At 39.1% G+C, this 20,178-nt stretch overlaps 1 long non-coding RNA gene across 2 annotated transcripts; it reads right to left on the bottom strand.

Moving 5' to 3' along the window:
- Positions 1 to 5,579: 5,579 nt before the first annotated feature.
- On the bottom strand, positions 5,580 to 10,757 carry LOC124871859. 2 transcript variants are annotated; one of them, XR_007039132.1, is made up of 4 exons: positions 8,789 to 10,757; positions 7,993 to 8,019; positions 7,723 to 7,902; positions 5,580 to 6,583 (listed from the first exon to the last, which is right to left on the bottom strand). It is a non-coding gene; the product is annotated as an uncharacterized LOC124871859 (long non-coding RNA). The 2 variants fall into 2 exon arrangements; XR_007039131.1 differs by having other exon boundaries at positions 7,993 to 10,751.
- Between the last annotated feature and the right edge of the window lie 9,421 nt (positions 10,758 to 20,178).

Genomic DNA, 20,178 nt, shown 5'->3' with positions numbered 1-20,178 from the left:
TTATTTATTTTACCGTGTCTTGTCCGGCAGAGTATCGCTCAGAATTGTTGTCTGAGTGCCAAGAAATTGCCCAACAGATTTACTTTCACAAGGAGAGCATCACAGCTAATGCTTTAAAGCTCTGCTTGATTTATAAAAGAAACTTTATTATAAACTTCTTTGGGAATATTTCAATTGTTACGGACACGGAGATTGAAATAAAAAGGAAAAAAGAAGCTCAAAAAAGAGAGAGATGGGGGAAAAAGGGGAGAAAAGGAGGAAAGAGTGGAGGAGAGAAAGAAGGATGAAGAGAATACAAGATTACACCCTGCTTGCTTATACACCTGCAGCTGTTTTTTTTTTTTAACAAAATAGTACACGGTAATTCTGAATGTAAAATGTACTTAGTGAGAGGTGCAGCCCAATATAGAACATCTGTGTATCTGTCAAGACCTGAAGCTTAACACCTGTGAGTATGGGTGTGGACGCACTTTTGTATACAAGGTTTCTCCACAAAAATATGCAATAGCGAGTGTGAGTACCCACAGGCCTGCCCCGTGGTCCCTGGACGGACACTGAGGAGATCCAAGCCACAGACATCTAAAGGCCCAACAAAGCACAGGAACCCCAGGAGAACCACCGCAACCCCCCCAGAGAAGAGCAGTGGAGAGTCCCAGGGTAACCACCCAGCAGCGACTGTGCAGAAGCCCCAGGGAGCCGCAGCGACGAGCCCACAGGCCCCGCCGGCAGCCGTCCACGCCCGAGCAGATCCAGCCATGGACCCAGAGGCCCAAGACCCCGGGACACACCACCCCCCAAGCAGAGACCCGACAGAGCCTAGGGGGCCTGGCCCTGGCAAGCAGCCACCGGGAGTGAGCCAGCACACACCAAAGCACCCAGCGCCGGACACCGAGAACCACAAGTACATCAGCGGGTAGAGACTCAACCACTGGCAGGCGGTGTGGCAGGGAGGAAGCTGATCCATGAGAGGGAGTTGTCCAAGACCCAACCTGTTGCAAATAAAACAAAACAAAAAACAGGCACACAGTCACAATCACCCACTCCCACCCTCATGCATACACATAAAATCACTCACTCCCAACGCAAGGATAAACAACAATGGACGTCATACACTCACTCACACTCCTCATGCATACTCTATACTCCCAGGTCCAGGCGCCGGTACCCCCTAGTGGCAACCGGCCCCCAGACCCATGATGTGGTCCCCTTCCCTCCTGGGGCAGAGGCCGGCAGACAGCGCCGGTACTGTGGGGAAGACTAATGGGCTATGTACAGGTCCTTCTCAAAAAATTTGCATATTGTGATAAAGTTCATTATTTTCCATAATGTCATGATGAAAATTTAACATTCATATATTTTACATTCATTGCACACTAACTGAAATATTTCAGGTCTTTTATTGTCTTAATACGGATGATTTTGGCATACAGCTCATGAAAACCCAAAATTCCTATCTCACAAAATTAGCATATTTCATCCGACCAATAAAAGAAAAGTGTTTTTAATACAAAAAACGTCAACCTTCAAATAATCATGTACAGTTATGCACTCAATACTTGGTCGGGAATCCTTTTGCAGAAATGACTGCTTCAATGCGGCGTGGCATGGAGGCAATCAGCCTGTGGCACTGCTGAGGTCTTATGGAGGCCCAGGATGCTTCGATAGCGGCCTTTAGCTCATCCAGAGTGTTGGGTCTTGAGTCTCTCAACGTTCTCTTCACAATATCCCACAGATTCTCTATGGGGTTCAGGTCAGGAGAGTTGGCAGGCCAATTGAGCACAGTGATACCATGGTCAGTAAACCATTTACCAGTGGTTTTGACACTGTGAGCAGGTGCAAGGTCATGCTGAAAAATGAAATCTTCATCTCCATAAAGCTTTTCAGCAGATGGAAGCATGAAGTGCTCCAAAATCTCCTGATAGCTAGCTGCATTGACCCTGCCCTTAATAAAACACAGTGGACCAACACCAGCAGCTGACACGGCACCCCAGACCATCACTGACTGTGGGTACTTGACACTGGACTTCTGGCATTTTGGCATTTCCTTCTCCCCAGTCTTCCTCCAGACTCTGGCACCTTGATTTCCGAATGACATGCAGAATTTGCTTTCATCTGAAAAAAGTACTTTGGACCACTGAGCAACAGTCCAGTGCTGCTTCTCTGTAGCCCAGGTCAGGCGCTTCTGCTGCTGTTTCTGGTTCAAAAGTGGCTTGACCTGGGGAATGCGGCACCTGTAGCCCATTTCCTGCACACGCCTGTGCACGGTGGCTCTGGATGTTTCTACTCCAGACTCAGTCCACTGCTTCCGCAGGTCCCCCAAGGTCTGGAATCGGCCCTTCTCCACAATCTTCCTCAGGGTCCGGTCACCTCTTCTCGTTGTGCAGCGTTTTCTGCCACACTTTTTCCTTCCCACAGACTTCCCACTGAGGTGCCTTGATACAGCACTCTGGGAACAGCCTATTCGTTCAGAAATTTCTTTCTGTGTCTTACCCTCTTGCTTGAGGGTGTCAATAGTGACCTTCTGGACAGCAGTCAGGTCGGCAGTCTTACCCATAATTGGGGTTTTGAGTGATGAACCAGGCTGGGAGTTTTAAAGGCCTTAGGAATTTTTTGCAGGTGTTTAGAGTTAACTCGTTGATTCAGATGATTAGGTTCATAGCTCGTTTAGAGACCCTTTTAATGATATGCTAATTTTGTGAGATAGGAATTTTGGGTTTTCATGAGCTGTATGCCAAAATCATCCGTATTAAGACAATAAAAGACCTGAAATATTTCAGTTAGTGTGCAATGAATCTAAAATATATGAATGTTAAATTTTCATCATGACATTATGGAAAATAATGAACTTTATCACAATATGCTAATTTTTTGAGAAGGACCTGTACAATATAAACAAGTTGATTAAAGATGGTTGAAAACCATGACCGAAAGAGTGATGCAACATTACCATGCAATGTTTATGCTTGAGGACCAAGGATTATCTTTAAGAATCTGGAAATGAAGTTAAGTTAGTCTTGGAACCAACTTAGGCAATAATCAGCATACCTTTAGACATCCATTCACAATGCAAGATCAGATAAAATATTATTTTAATAAAATGATGTTTTAAAGAATGATTTGCTAAATAAAACCAACCTTCTGGATGACCAATTCTCAACGGTGTTTAATTACCTGCTTTTGTTTATTAAAATAATATTTAAAGAAATATTATTTAGGAAATAGTAAAATATTTAAGGACATATTTTGGAAAAGAACCAAATCTTTCTGGAGAAATGGGGCTTAATGGTGTTTACTTAGTTATCAATTTTAGCAAAACAATGTTTAGTGAATTATTTTACTGGATTGAAAACTAGCAACCTTTTTGGGTAAATGATCTTAGTAGGCAAGCACGTGTTCTTAGCTGTTAGCAGTTAAAGCTAACAAAAGAAGCTGATAGCTTAGCACCTGAATCAAACACACACCTTTTAAAATACCGTCAATAAAAGAGTTAAAATGCATATCTTCTGTGTTTAAAATCACCCTTCAAGTAAAGTTTATCTTAACTTTAAAAACACACAAACACAGAACACAAAACTGAGCATGTGCTGACCAGATAGCCTGCTAGCACCAAGATAGCTGAGTTTCACACAAACAAAACCAAACTTCATAAAATGAAAAACGTTTAGATCATTTCATTCTAAGCTACTTCTACCACTCTGCCCAAACCTAACCTCATATGTGACCCGTGCTGAGGAGAAGTCTGGGCAACGACGAAGTTTCAAGAAAGCATCCACTATGAACAAAAGATTAGCTTCAGCTAACCTCCGTAGCTGTTGGGTGGGGCGGCTCGCTCTGTCCGCCGACCAAACTGCACGTTACCATGGTGATGCATCCCGTTGTCCTTCCTTTGGGAATCGCTTCACTTTGTAGAGACAGGGTCTCTGCTGGGAAACTCTCTGGAAACAGTTTGCTTCTGTAGATCTCAGACAGAAAGTCAAGTAATGCTTGTACCTTAATTATCCCCGTTCATGAATGAATACCGGGTACACAAACAGCAATTCATTTGCACTTAACTTAGTGCATATGACCGCATAATCTTATGACACTCTTATATCCAGTTTGAAGAGTTATGTCTGTTTGCCTGCAAAGAGACGTTAGCGTGCTGTGCCTCTCCTGTCCAATCCCGCATGGGAGCAGTGTGGAAGAGATCGATTCATTGGAAAGGGGGTGTTTTATACAACCAGTGACATCACGGGAAGTCCACTGTCATCCCTTTTCCTGGCTGGCTGTCCCTCTTGTTGTTGATTTTTCACGTAAAATTAGAATTTTATATCTTTATGTTTGAAGGCTGAAATGTGGCAAGAAGTTGAAAGGTTCAAGGGGACCGAATACTTTCGGAAGGCACTGTAAGTCTTTACTTAATCTGCTCTCTGTTATGAACTCTGAAAAAGATTGAGATATTCTGCTTTTCCAAAGATACGTTGTTCCTTAAACACTTCTTGTTGAAACACCAGTGGGTACAGAGCACATGGTCTTACGTGCAACTTATGGTCCACCAGATCCACCATCTTGTTACTCATTCCTCTGTCATAGACGAAAGCAACCAACTTATCAAATAGCTGTTGTGTCTATGACATGCTGAAGAACCCCTAAATTGTATCTCAGCACACATACACAACCAAATGAGCTTTTATTTGAGAAAAAACTGATTTAAAGAGTTTGCCCTGCAATGGACTGGCGACCTGTCCAGGGTGTACCCCGCCTCTCGCCCATAGACTGCTGGAGATAGGCACCAGCTCCCCCGTGACCCACTATGGAATAAGCGGTAGAAAATGACTGACTGACTGACTGATTTAAAGATTAAAGACACGTGCATGTATGGACGTGGACATCAATAAAGCTTTCAATTTTAACTGGATTTTAACTTAATAAAAAGCTAATACAATAAAGAAACCAACCTGTAATATTTGGGTATTCAAAATTCTAAACATTTACTTTCAAAAATGTCATAGGTCCCAGGATGATTAAAAAATAATTAAAAAGCCTAATCTTTTCTTTATCACCAAAGCATTCGTTGTGTTTACAGCTGAAGAGAGAACGACTTGGACCTGATGAGAAAATCTACGGGACTCCTTGAGTGGGATAGCTCCTTCGTGTATTTAGTAAAAAGTGCTTTGTTAATCCAGTGTACAAATAAAGCAAATATTAGAAGCATAACTGCTGCAAAACATGGAGAATTAACTGCTTTGTGAATTTGCCCCTTAAAATTTCAGGTCAAAACGGACATAAATTTAGAACCAGTCCTGATTTCATCCACCTTGACAATAAATCCTGTTCCATCTTAAGAAAATGAACTCCAGAGTATGAAGCTGCCACCACATTTAATTGTGGGTGTGGTGTTCTTTTAGTGACTAGCAAAGTTAGCTTTTAGGGCTAAGGCTTCAAGTTCAGGTTTGGTTCCGTCAGATCATTACACACCCCCTCGCAAGGTTTTAATTAAGCCTTGATGTTTTTTTTCATTCTTTCATCCATTCGTTCATTCATCAAGATGTCTACCAGAATTTAGTACATGTGTACTCAAAAAACATCACCAGGGCTGATTGTAACTATATCATTCCTTCAAACTTTATTGATCATTTTTCAAAGGAGGCAGTTCCCACAAATCTGGTTAAACTGGCTATAGGCAGAAGTCTAACTCAGGTTTAACAATATGCAATAAGAAGAGAGAAAATAATTCAAATAAAGAGCCTTATTTGACCTGCATTAAAACGCAACCAAATAAACATTTTTTTATACCAGCTTCCCAATCATAAACACTACAACTGAATATGATTTAACAATTGCAACAACATTATTTGCGGAATAAAAAGTAAATTAGATCAATCTAATATAACAGTGAAGCCTTTGGCACAAGCCTTGGTGAGGCTGTGATTTGTGTGCATGTGAGTATGCCTATGTATGAAACAAGTCAAATGTCTTAAGTTTCTGTAATTATACATATAGTTACTCTGACTTAGCTGCAGCATGTTTTCTTGTCTGTGGATGTAATCGAGTTTGTGCCTGAGTAAATATAAACACAATTCCAACAGCTATCTTTGTGTGAGAGTGCGTAAGACCCATAAAGCAACAAACTGTATATGCACATAAAAATGTTTGTATTAGGCAAAACTGTCTTTCGTAACTTTTGGTTTTCTGATGTAAAGCACCAAATCTGGAACCAAAGGGGAAATTAATTTGCCTAACCAATTCCAAAGTCTCATCCAAGGCCAACCTGAATGTGAAAACCAATTCCAAAGTCTCATCCAAGGCCAACCTGAATTCCAGACCCAAGAAAAAATGCAAAGCAACGTCCAATAGCAATACCTAAGCAAATCCCAAGTCAAATGCAAAACTGAATTATTTTTGTTTTGTGCTAAAAAATTTTGTATTTGCAACACTGCCTCATTGTTTTGAGCACATGTGATTAATCCTTGGACACTTTCGTGGAAGAGAATGTGAACATCCAAGTCAACGTTTTCAGTGGTTTCAGACCACTTTTTTCCAGCAGTTGAGTAGTAAGCATCTCGGGTGTGGTGCATCAGAACCAGGATGACCCTTTGACCATCTGTTGAAAGAGAGGAGAGAAATATGAGATAGAGCCAGGAGACGGACATCCCAACACGAAGACAAGGTTGGCATTTTGAGTTTAAAAATAATAATCCCATATTTAATTTTCCGGATTCTGCTGGAAGTACAGCAGGAAATATCAAAATAAAGTATTTTGCATCTCAGCCAGAGGAGGGTGTACAAAACATGGGTGATAGATTCATGCCTCTTTCTTCTGGTCGGCAGGCAAGTAATCCAAACGCGATGTTAAAAATGCATGTATTGCTGAAAGGTAAAATTACAATCTAATGGTTTAAATCAAAAGATATTAATACATTAGAATGGCCCAGTCAAAGTCTTAAATCCAACTGAAAATCTGTTGCAGGACTCAGAAATTGCTGTTGAAAGACATCCTCTGACTAATCTGAGAGTTTGAGCAATTTTGCAAATGAGAATAGGCAAAAACTTTAGGCTCTAAAAGCACAAAGGAGTTAGGCATTTACCCCATAAGGTCTACCACTGGAGGTACAGCGAAAAGAGAAGTTTGTGTTCAACAGGGATTAATAAAAATGCACATAACACCAAATGTCCTATTTCACTTCACATTCATGCCCTAATTTGTGTTGGTCTGTTGCATAAAATTCCAATTAAAATATATTTAACCTTGTCGTTGTAACATGACACAATGTGAAAAGGCTAAAGGAGCACAAATACTTTTCCTGAGCATTGCAAATATGATTACAATGACCATTTTCTTTGGAAGAAACATGATCACTCACTTGGTTTATCAACCTGTCATGACAAGATATTGGCAAACCTGGCTGCCTGAAACCTCTGTCTAAATAAAGTCAAATTTATATATATATATCTATATGTACAATCAGAATAATGTGATGCTGTTGTGCTTGATCATTGATCATTGTCGAAACACGGCTGTGCATTTCCCTGTCAAGTTGGAGTGATAACAGCCAGTTTTTCAGAAAAAGGAGAAGTTATGAGAAAGTTCCTGAAAACCAGCATGTTTTGTCTCTTGTAACATATCTAAGTTTGTAGACATAGAGTTAATCTAAGTACTATAGGTGTGTTAAGTTGCAACTGTTTGATAACCGATTCATCTATTTACAATTCAGTTTATAATGAAACAACCTGATGCCTTACATGGCACTTTTCCCAAAGCTGCCTCCACATCTGAGCCAACACGAGAGGTGATTGGACAGAAAAGGATGACGTGTTGTGCATTCCACCTTGTATCCTCCAGCCTCACCCTTCTCCTGACTTGGTTCATCAGAACCTCATCTGCACCAAAGGTTTCCCCTGTAGTGATTCTCTGCACTTTAACTGGTGGTGGAGAAAACAAAATATAACACAAAAAAGGTCATTACAGTACAAATCCGTGCAAGTTGCATATCAGCTGAGATACTCACTCACCCACAGGATTCCACATGTTTTGGTTGCCTAACACAAAAAAACACAAAGTAAGACACATACAAGGTCCATCCACCCATCTATTTTCTGTAAGCCATAACCATCAAAAACGTGAAATATTTCACTCTGTGTGTAATGAATCTATGTAACATAAGTATCACTTTCTGAAATCAGTGACAAAAAGTATTGAACTTTATCGCAATATTCTAATTGTTCTATTTTTTTACATGTACCTGTATACCTAAATCTACCAGGGGATGAATACTGTTGGGCTTAACTGTATTTTCATCTAATATATTTATTTTTTCTAATCTAATATATTTATATTTTCTAATCTAATATATTTTCAGTATATTAGTTTGATATCACAGAGCCATTATACAATTATAATGCACCATATGCTTTGAAATACTCCTCCCAGTAAAACCTTATGTTCTTTGTCACTTGGAAATACTTTAGATAAGAGTGTGTATGACTCACACTTTTTATTCACTACAAAAGAGAAAGCTAGATCAAGTCATAATATTCCATTAGTTTGTTTCAGCGTTTTACAAATTACTTTTCTGTACACGTTTTAAAGAATGGAAAACTATATTTATTGTGATTAAGCAGCGTTACCACTACGTTTTCTCTTGTTGCAAAACTCACTCTTTCCACTTTAGGACAGTTAAACTTTAATAAATGCGGAACGTTGTCATAAATACTATAACATTGATCTGGTTCCCTTATAAATGTTATATTATGAAAAGGCTAAGTTGCATTCCAACCAGGAAATAAATATAACTTTTTAAAATCCTACCTTTGCTGTGTTTCATCTGCTGTCGGGTTAAACACTAAATAAGGCAGCTGAATGAACAAGCACGTCAGAAAGATTTCTAACTTTCGCTTTCAGTTTCAGAGAAGCCCCATGGTTTACAAGAAATCCACTAGTTGTTAGTAAAGGAATATCTACATTATAACAGAAAGATTACAGTGCAGTTTTGTAGAAAAATTGCCCCTTTTCCACCGCCTCCACTCCCCTCTGCCCGCATTTCCATTCCTTTTCTCCCCGTCCAGTGTAGTAATGTGAACATCATGAACGTTCATTTGAATGGCTCTATATATTGAAGCTGTTCTTTGTTTTTTGCTACTTTGTTTCCTTGTAATTCTCTGCAGGCACTGCATTTTCTACTTTTTCAATTTCATGTCACTTTTAATTATATTTATTACTTGGGCAATTAAATACAGAAACACAAAGGATGGGTTGATATGATGGCTCACTGTTTTTGTCACGTGTCATGGTAGCAGACACCAGGCTGCAACACTGACAGACTGCCAGGAGCGGCAGAGAGGAGGAGGATGTTCACGCTGTGCTCCTTGGTTGCTTCTTGCTTGTTGCTCCAGGGTTAATGTTTACAGTTAAGATTTCGTAGATTTCGTTAGATTTCACAAGAGAAACAAGCAACCAGCTCTATGAGAACAAGTTCAAAAAAAGCTCAATGGGTAACCTGCCACACTGTGTAATGCAGAGGCCACTTGTATAAATGTATACATTTATTATGGCAATATACATAAGCAACAGCAAAATTATACTTATTCCTCTCACCATACAAATTTTGAATACAGCAGCAAAATGACAATAAAGACGGTCAACAAAAAACTTTCTTTAAACGCTGTTCAGGAGAAAAGACACATGTTTTATATTTTCCCCATATTTTACCCGCATACAAATACTGCAACTCATTCTTACGCTGTCATGTCCCTCAATTTCCTGTCACTCTGGGCTCTGGCATGAGTTTGTTTGGGGTAGGCCAAGTCATCTCGGGCAGGCGCGATAACCAGGAAACGGTGGGGGGTTTGCTTTATTGTAAGGAAGCAGGAAGATAATTCACTCGGAAAGAAAGCCAAGCCCAAATAAGCAACTTCAGGTTCAAAAGCAAGCCCAAAAAACTGCAACCAGTGACTCATAAGACTTGCAAGCAACTTTAGTGAAAAACAATCCCAAAGTCGCTTTTAATAAGTGGACTGGGATAAACTGCTGAGAAGGTACGGGCTGAGTAGGGACTACATGTGACTTGAAGAGACTGCTGTTCACTGATTGGCTATGAGACCAGGTGAAATTAGGATTTTGAAGTGATAGTGCTGGAAAAAGTTTATAAAACTCAAGAGTGACTACAATAATATTAAATATCACAATGGCCAGAATGGGTCAAACTGAAACATAATTTTACTATTTACAAATCATAAATTTGTCTGAAGGCTGAAAGAAAAGAAAAAGAGTCAGCTTCGTGAATTACACGCAATCAGCGGATCACAAATAAAATCAGCTGGTCAGACGCACATACATTTCCCTGAAAGACACAAAACAATATCACCATGAAACAGTGAGTTTAGTTCAGAAATTTACTGACAGTCCTTAAGCGAATCAGCGACTGCAGGAGCATGCAGAGAGCAGCTGTCCGTAATCAGACTACCTGCATCGGGTCAAACAGGAGGAAGTCCCTGCTGAATCCACACAGCACGAATATTCATCGTCAAACCTAAAACTGACTTAACCATGGCCAAAAGCTTTAAAAAGCACAAAACCGCAAAGCCTTGTCCTCGTTATCGACATGGCTGATACAAAAACGTTCTCATAACGCCCAAAATTGAAACTTCTTCAGGCAAACTTGGTAGCATTACCAGACCAGACAGCAGTGCCTCTCTTTCCACTTCTGCCCCCCATGCAGGTATAGGAGCCCCAGGTACCAGAACAACTTTTACTTTTTGAAATGAGTAACAGTATAAAATCTGGTCCACACAATAGATTAAGATGAAGAAAATATATGTGTGACTAACTAAGAATATTGTTTTTACAAAACAGAAAAACTAATTTTCATTCAAAATGATTGCACTTTTATTCCTGTAAAGGTTCAAAACAACTGGCTCTCCAGAAGCAGTGAGTCTCAGGGCAATATTTAAATTCAGACAGGCAGCAGATGTGCTTAGTCACAGTGAGCAGAGAAATAGATTTCTCTGCTTATGAATGATGAAAAGTATGCTACCTTACATTGCAAGGTCTTTCCAAAATTGCTAAAAATGTTTAATTAAATTTAATTAAATATTTTTTTGCCGATAAAAAAGCTTATTTGAAATATAAAGTCCCAAAAAAACTCCAAAAATATAAATAGAACAGATTTAATCTGCCGTATAATGTCTTTAGTTCTTTAATATTAATTATATAATCAACATCAAAGCACAGTGGGTCTTTTGCATGATGTGCGATAATAGGCTGTGTGCGCTTGATCAGTTATGTGCGCTTGATCAGTTATGTGCTCATTTTGCCATGATGAGGTTGGTGCGGATTCAGCAGATGATCACTGACAGTGAAGTTACGCTGGAATTATGTTGATTGAAGTGTTGCAAGGAGTTTTACCACAGGAGAAATATCATGGCTTCTGTTTGTGATTGACTCCAAATCAGAGCTTGGATAATCCTACATAGAATCCTCTATTCTCATCTATTTTTAATATTTTTATTTTTGACAACCCAAATCTGTTGGCACTTGTACAGAAGATTCTCTCTCCCTGTCATCTGTCATTCTAGCTATGCCTCCTTCTAGTCAAAGTGACAGCAGACATTTTTGCGTCCCAGTTAGCACCTGCATTTCAAACGTGTTAAATCCACACGCCCCAAACCATTTCAGGTTTTGAAAAATGCATTGCAGGTGGTAAGGGATGACATTTGCATATCCTCCTCCCATGAATTTCCGCGTTCGGATCATTACCATATGTTTTGCATTTTCATGAAGGCAGATACGCTAGAAAGCTTGTGCCCGAAGTCCCGCCTCAAATCTCCTCTCTTTGATACAGTCTGGGCCCCAGTGGTAACTCAATCATAAATGAGCATATCCATGAAAAACATAGGACCGTAATAGGAGATAGTTGTAAAATCTCTGTGCTTATACGTGACAGAAAGAACAAAGCTAAAAGGATAAGAGACAGTAATAAACAATTAAAATTAAAAGCCATAAACCATCAGGTACAACCAGACACAGAGTTAAAATCAGCAACTAAGTCATATAAACTGGCTTTATTGAACATTAGATCTCTGTCAGGAAAATTATTTTTAATCAATGACCTCATTACTGATCACGATTTTGATGTTATGTTTTTAACAGAAACATGGTTACATGAATTTAATGAAGCTCCCATTCTGATAGAGGCGACGCCTCCGAACTTCAATTTTCTTTGTGAGAGCAGACAACAAAAAAAAGGTGGAGGGGTGGCCACTTTGTTTAAAGATTTATTAGAGTGTAAAAAAGTATTTCTGGGCAAATTTCACTCTTTTGAATATTTAGCTCTCCAGAAAAAGAGCCCGATCTGAACCATGTTCTTGAATATTTACAGGCCTCCTAAGTCCAAAACAAACTTTTTCAGTGATTTTAATGAGCTTTTATCTGTGATATGTGTTGATTATGACTGTTTAATTATTGTGGGAGACTTCAACATTCACATGGACAATCCTGAAGACAGAAGTACAATAGATCTATGTGACACTCTTAGAAATTTTGGTTTGACTCAACATGTTAAACAGCAAACGCACAAACAGGGACCTATTTTGGACTTGATCATCACTAAGGGTCTAAACATTTCCAAGGTGTCTGTAACTGATGTTGCTCTATCTGACCACTTTTCTGTTATTTTTGAAAGCATCATCTGCAATGGCTCAGTTTGCCAAAGAGACATGATAAGAAAACGCTTCTTTAAGGACAGTGCTGCTGAAACCTTTAACCAGATTTACTCTTCTACCTCCACTTTGCCCTGTAACACTGTAGATGAGCTGGTAGATAACTTTCATTCTAAAATCTCGGACATCATTGATTCAATTAAAGTGAAAGTCGTTTCTGGGAAGAAAATGTCTCCATGGAGAAGCGCTCCACCAGTCAGAAGTGGAAAAAAGGAGTGTCGAAAAGCTGAACGCAGGTGGTGAAAGACTGGACTCCAGGTTCACTATATTATCTATAAAGAGAGACTATACAGACATAACCTACAACTGAAAAATGCAAGGGAATCTTTCTTTTCTGAGATCATCAGCGAAAACATTAACAATGCTCGTGCATTATTTGCCATGGTTGACAGGTTAACAAACCCTCCTGTAACTGTAACATCTGAACTCCATTCTACCAGGGCCTGCAATGAATTTGCTAAATTCTTTACTGAAAAACCCAAAAGAACAGAGAGGCAGTCAGCATATCCTGTCATGGAGTGACATTTTGGACTTGTTGGTTTATTTTGTAATTTTGATTCTCCTTATGGCTCTTTGTTTATTTCTTAAGTTATTGTTTCTATGTTCCCCTCTAGTTTCTCTGTTTACTTTAGTTCATAGTTATTCTAGTTCTTTATTTCCTCTGATTTATTCTCTTGCTTAGTTTGTGTTTTCTGTTTTAGTCCTTTCACCCATCCTCAGCCTTTGTATTTGTTTCACCTGTTCCTTGTCACACCTGTTCCCTGTTTCTTTGATTACCTGCCTTTTGTTCCCCTCTCTGTGCTCTGTGTATATTAGTTGTTCTGTTTGTTTAGTTCCTCGCTGGTTCCTTGTTTCTATGTCGGTGATGTCTATGCTTCGTTTATGCTACGTTTCTATGCTACGTGCACCATGACTATGTTTTGTTCATGCTTCGTTTTGCCATACTACCTGGAGTGTGGAATAAATTATGATGCGGCTACCGAGCTCTTGTCTGCGCTTTGGTCCGACCCACAGTCCTTCCCCGACACATCCACATCAACTCCAGTACCAATGTTGTCTCCAACTAGAACTGATTTTGACAAAATTTCCCAATTTCACCAAATAAACTATGAAACCCTAGAAGAAATCGTACACCAACTAAGCTCTTCTTCCTGCTGTCTCGATCTTTTACCTACAGCTTTCCTTAAGAAAGCTTTGCCTGTCATAACATCTGATTTAACACAAATAATAAACCATCCCTTTCGTTAGGTGTTTTCCTCCAGGCCCTGAAAATAGCAATTATCAAACCACTATTAAAAAAGACCTCATCGGACAAGCTGCTTCTACAGAAGTACAGGCCTATATCAAACCTCCCCTTCATCAGTAAGATTATTGAAAAAGCTGTGTTTCAGCAGTTAAACAACTTCCTAACAACGACCAACCGCTTCGGTGTCTTCCAGTCAGGCTTCCTGCTCACCACAGTACAGAGACCACTCTTGTCAAGGTGTTCAATGACATCCGTATAAATGCAGACTGTGGAAGAACCACAGTGCTGGTATTATTGGACCTTAGTGCAGCATTCCACACTGTTGATCATTTTATTAGAGCGCCTGGAAAACTGGGTCGGCCTTTCTGGTACATCACTCAATTGGTTTACATCCTACTTGAAGGACAGGGACTTTTTTGTGTCAGTAGGTAACTTTACATCAGAGACCACAAAAAAAATCACATGTGTCGTTCCCCAAGGGTCCATCTTAGGGCCCCTCCTGTTCAATATCTACATGCTCCCCCTAACTCAGATTTTAATAAACAACAACGTAAATTATCATAACTATGCAGACGACACACAGCTATACATTATGATATCACCAGGTGACTATGAACCCATTCAAGCACTGAGTAAATGCTTAGAAGAAATCAATGGATGGTAGTGTCCACTACCACGACAACCGATCCCTCCCTCCAACCCCAGCGGGAGGGGTTGCATGTGAACACAAGACACAAATACACACACACACACACACACACACACACACACACACACACACACACACACACACACACACACACACACACACACACACACACACACACACACACACACAGCAATAATGTGCAAATGTGCAGACAACTAGTGGGGTGTTCTAATGCAGCTGATAACCTAATCATAACCTAACTCAAACCCTGTGGAAATAATGAAATAATTATTGAAAATGAGATCTCAAAACATTTTGGCTAGTGTCGATGTCACTTGGGAACACTGACAAAGTTAGCAGTTAAATAATCCCAGGATTAAGATGATTTAACTCAAAATATTTGGTTTCTAAATATGAATGTAAACTACAAGTTATAAACAAGTCATATTCATGCCAAAATTGACCACAGACTGCTGTTTTGTTGTCGTCTGCTGCTGCTGTCTACCACCTCCCAACACTCTCAGAGCTGGTGAAGGAGAGAAGGAGCCAGTCACAAACAAATGTGTATTTATGTGGCTGTAGTGAAACAATGAAACTCCCTGGAAAAGGATTTAAAAGGCTGTTCAAATATTTTTCAATTTAAACATAATTACAAACAGGAAATTTTTAAATTGTATGAAAAGGAATGTGAAAATATCTATCTATCTATCTATCTATCTATCTATCTATCTATCTATCTATCTATCTATCTATCTATCTATCTATCTATCTATCTATCTATCTATCTATCTATCTATCTATCTATCTATCTATCTATCTATCTATCTATCTATCTATCTATCTATCTATCTATCTATCTATCTATCTATCTATCTATCTATCTATCTATCTATCTATCTATCTATCTATCTATCTATCTATCTATCTATCTATCTATCTATCTATCTATCTATCTATCTATCTATCTATCTATCTATCTATCTATCTATCTATCTATCTATCTATCTATCTATCTATCTATCCATCCATCCATCCATCCATCCATCCATCTGTGTGTGTGGCTACAAGTGACTCTGAGACATCCCCCATTTTTATATCATGAAAGGCTAAAGGTCACAAAATATTACTGTTAGCTACTGAGTGTGTAACTTTACAAACGGCACCAAAGGAATACCTTAACTGAACCTAGAAACAGGCCCATTAAAATGTTACAACACATTCTAGACGTGCTGACCCCCCTACGTCTATTTTCCACAAAAACGCCAAGCAATAAATTTGTCAATTTTTTGGGTGTTACTGGAGAATCTGATGTAAAAGTAATTATTGTTCTTAGTTTTCTCAATGAGCTGGAGGTCCTGCCTTTGGTCCCTTACCTATCTCAAAGTTTTAATAGAAGTCCTAATCCTCGTCCACAGCAGTAGCTCAAGATGCAGTCAGAGTACTCCTTCCTCCGTCTGTTATGATTTGGGGTTGTTTGGTTTTTGGTTTCTGGTTTTTTCTCATGTTTTTCTAGTTTGTGCTCAAGAGTCTCTGTTTTGCTCCAGTCACGTTTTGTTCTGTCTATTAAGTTTATTCGGTTCACCTGCCCAAACTAATCTGTCTCCTAGCTCCACCTGGTTTACTTTCCATATATTCACACCTGTTCAGTTAGTCGTGGCGGAAACATACTGTCACTGTTCTGTCTGTTGGTTGCAAAACAGCCATTCTTCTGCCTGGTTTGCAAAAAGTTTAATTCCAACAATGAAAATGTGATTAATTAAACATTTTTATTTCTGTAATGAATGTTTTTCAACTGTTTTTATTGTCACATAGTCTGCTTTAAGATTTATTTAGTATCATAGTTTAAATACAATGCATTTTAGGTTTTATTAAGTACAAACTGAACATCCTACATATATTGCATACAGTGATTAATAGATTGTGTTTAATTTCCATGTGTATATCTCCTCGGCAGCAAGAAAATGACAAGAAATAAAATAAACACCACCACAAGAAAAGCAACCACAATCTTACAATAAGGAAAACATCTCCTCGGATGTTCACCATGCCGTCTAAGTAACCCTTGATCCTCATGGTCTGGCTCTGGGTATCTGATCTGTTGATTCTGGGACAGTTGGTCTAATACTTGAACTATTTGATTGACTGCCTCCACATTTTTGGCACACCCCAGTAATCCTGGCACAGTCTCGTGGAAGAGAACATGAGCACCCAGGATGACATTGGGAAATGTTTCAGACCATTCCCTCCCAGCTGTGGAGTAGTTCTGATCTCGAGTGTGGTGCATCAGGACCAGAATGACTTTCCGATCTCCTGCTGACAAAAGAAAAAGGAACATAAGATAAATGGAAAGTTTTGCATTATTACAGTTGTGTTATTATTTTTTTGAAACTAAAGCTGGTCCTGATTTAGATAGGCACTATTTTGATATATTGATTGAATGTTCATTGTTTAAACTGCTTTGTTGTAGATTCAGTACTTTTCAGTTTTTTACTTTTCTCTTTATTTGGACAAGGATGCTTTAAATCTCAACAGTTTTATTTCTTGGTTCAATTCATGTCTAACTAGATAAATAAAAAATAAAAAAACAGTACCTGGCACCAGATTCATAGATGCTTCCACATCTGACCCAACACGAGATGTGATTGGACAGAAAACAATGATGATGAAGCTTTCCAGGAAGTTTGAGAGTATCAGCTGTATCCTCGTCTTCATTTGTCTCAGCAGTTCTTCATGAGCACCAAAGGTCAGCCCTGAAGTGACTATGTGGACGTTCACTAAGTGACATAGCAAAATATAAAAGAGCAAAATTATGAAATATAGAAGCTGATCTGAACTGCTGCTGGTATTTTATAGCAACATTGATGCTGACCTGCAGAACTCTGGAACATGTTTAGGCCTAATTAGAGAAGCAAAGTAGTATAATCAGTTTGGCTTTTTTTACACAGATGAAACACAACTGTTCTGCAACTTCAGCCGAAAGTGTTAAAATAGTCCGGTGATTTTTTAATGCAAATTCTGCAGCAAAATAACAGGAAGATTATTTATTCAGAGGTTACTGTTTAAATAGAGGTTGGGATTTTGCCTATTTGATGAATTGTGCTTGTTTAAAACAGGTGTACTATACATGTAAACAGTATCAAACCTAAAGTCAGGACAGACCCACCCTTTCATATTGACGGCAGGGACAGATTGCAATTCTAAGCTATTCAGCAATAAAACATAACAGAGCAAAGTCTGATTTCCACTCCTAGAACACGGACATAAATAAATTATTTGAATTAGCTGCGGGGTTTATTTGAGGAACAGAAGCACTAAATAATATCTAAATGATCTAAAATCAATTTGAGAATAAAACAAAAAGGACAGTGTGAGGATTCCTACCTTTGCTGTAAATGTGTTGCTCCAGAAAAACAAAAAACAAAAGCGAATGTGTTGGGAATGTGTTGCAGTTCAAGTAGCTACAGTGGGCACTGCAGGCAAAACTGACTGTGTCTTTTAGGCTTGAACCAGTTTCCTCTTATAGAGCTGAAGCACGTTCACTTTCATTTTTAGTGGGGGAGAAACCATGTGATTTAAAATCCATTTAAAATCCAAGACTTTTGTCCAGAGAAATCTTTCTTTCAAGTCAGAAAGAAATAGAATCAAAGAGAAAGGAAAGTACAAGAAAATAGTTGATGTTATTTTAACTAAGGCTGTGCAATATACCATCCACCATAATACTAATACACACACCCTTCCACACACACCTGTACATCCAGCTCTTGTCCAAATTTGTATCCCTCTAAAGTGTTTTTACATACTGTGGTTGTGGAAACTCTAAGTCAGATTCCTTGTTTGTGAGACAAACTTAGTCAATAAAGCTGATAGTGATGGCAAATTTGCACAGACAACCAAGGAATTTGACTCCAATGAAGATTTTTTAAAATTTATTTTTTTATGTGGCTAACAGTGGAAATAAAGAATATCTTTTTAAATGTGCATATATATACACTTGACTTTACAATGGAATATAACGTGAGATCAGTCCAAACATGCATGGTGTTGTTCTGGTCTGTTAAGTGTTCATCAGAGAATCGGCCTTGGGGAAGAAACTGTCTCTGTGGCGGCTGGTTTGAGCAGACAGCGCTCTGTGGCCCCGACCTGAAGGTAAAAGCCTAAACAGTTTGTGTGCAGTGTGTGTGGGGTCTGCGGAGAATTTAGCTGCCCTTTTCCTGACCCTTGACCTGTAAAGGGTCCTGGATAAAGGGAAGGTCTGCCATGATGAGTCTCTCAGAGAGCAAAGCTCCAAGGCAGTCATCAACAAAGCCATCTTGTGGAATGTTGTGGAAAATAGGAAACAACACTGTAACTTAACCATGAACTAGCCACCTCCTTCAAAGCACATCTTTGTCATCATAATCGACGCAGCTGAAGAACCATTCCATCTTCATGTCACTGGTCTGAAAAATGTTGTCCATAACTTCCAAACTGGTCATTTTCCTCTTCTGTGCCGTTATGAATGACCAATTATCTAGCAATAACACAGTGCTGCAAGCTAATGGAATACAACACAAGCTAGCTGCAAGGGGCCTGCAAATTTGTGCAGCCTTTGCGCATCTGATACACACAAATTACGTGACTGGAGAAGGTGCTACCAAGATAAGTTATACTTTGTTGGAAAGGTGAGTTTGTCTAGTTTTCAAAAAGGAACCCTGACTTCTTGGCCTTAAGGGGAACATTTAATACAAACATTTCTTATTTAGGCTTTAAATCGGTTTTGTTTTGTACTTGAAATCTGCAGGAGTGCCAACATGTTGAATTTAGTATCTCCTGGTGCTGCATAGATACCTTTATTTTCTGTTTAGGTCAAATCTTTCAGTTTTTTGAACTGTTACCTCACAGTAAACAAGGTCATGGACCTCTGGTGACCAATACGCATATCTGACATTTTTATTTCTGTCTGTGTGATCTGACCCACATACAGAAGTACACTCCGGAGAACAAAAATCAGTAAAATAATGTTTTATTGTGCAACAAGTAATCAGGAACATGAATGAGTGAATCTCCAACTGTATGGAAGGAAGGGGAAGAGAACTGGTGAGACAAGGAACTAAATGAGGCAAAACTAGTGATAAATTACTAAGTTGGATAAGTGAACGGCTTACTAAGTTGATGCAGTCAGGTCGCTAGGGGTTGAGGGATTTGGGGTGTTCGTTCTGATGTATCCTCTGGTGCTGTTTGAGGGAGACTGGAAAAACCATGTAGAAATCCAAGATGTAGTGGCTTACATGGGAGGGTGGACAGGGTACGCTTAATGTCTTGATGCAGGAAACGAAGGAATCAGGAAGGCTGCCAGAGCGAAATCCTGTTGAAGTCAGCAGTTCAGGAAATTAAGTCCTCAAAAACGTAGGAAGCCTACAGAGCTTCAGAGCCTGAAGTCTGAGTTCAGAAAGGTAAATCCAAGAATCAGGGCAAGTCCAAATTTCTGTTGTTGGGTGTATTAACCCACATAATTTATTACACTGTCCCCCAGCATCAGAACCTCTTTGAAGTGCCTGGTTAAATTAATTTTTCATCGAAATGTTCCAACATCATTGAGGAAATTCCT

Source organism: Girardinichthys multiradiatus, chromosome 7, assembly GCF_021462225.1.
Source record: "Girardinichthys multiradiatus isolate DD_20200921_A chromosome 7, DD_fGirMul_XY1, whole genome shotgun sequence".
NCBI lineage: Eukaryota > Metazoa > Chordata > Actinopteri > Cyprinodontiformes > Goodeidae > Girardinichthys > Girardinichthys multiradiatus.
This window is presented reverse-complemented; position numbering and strand designations above follow the sequence as displayed.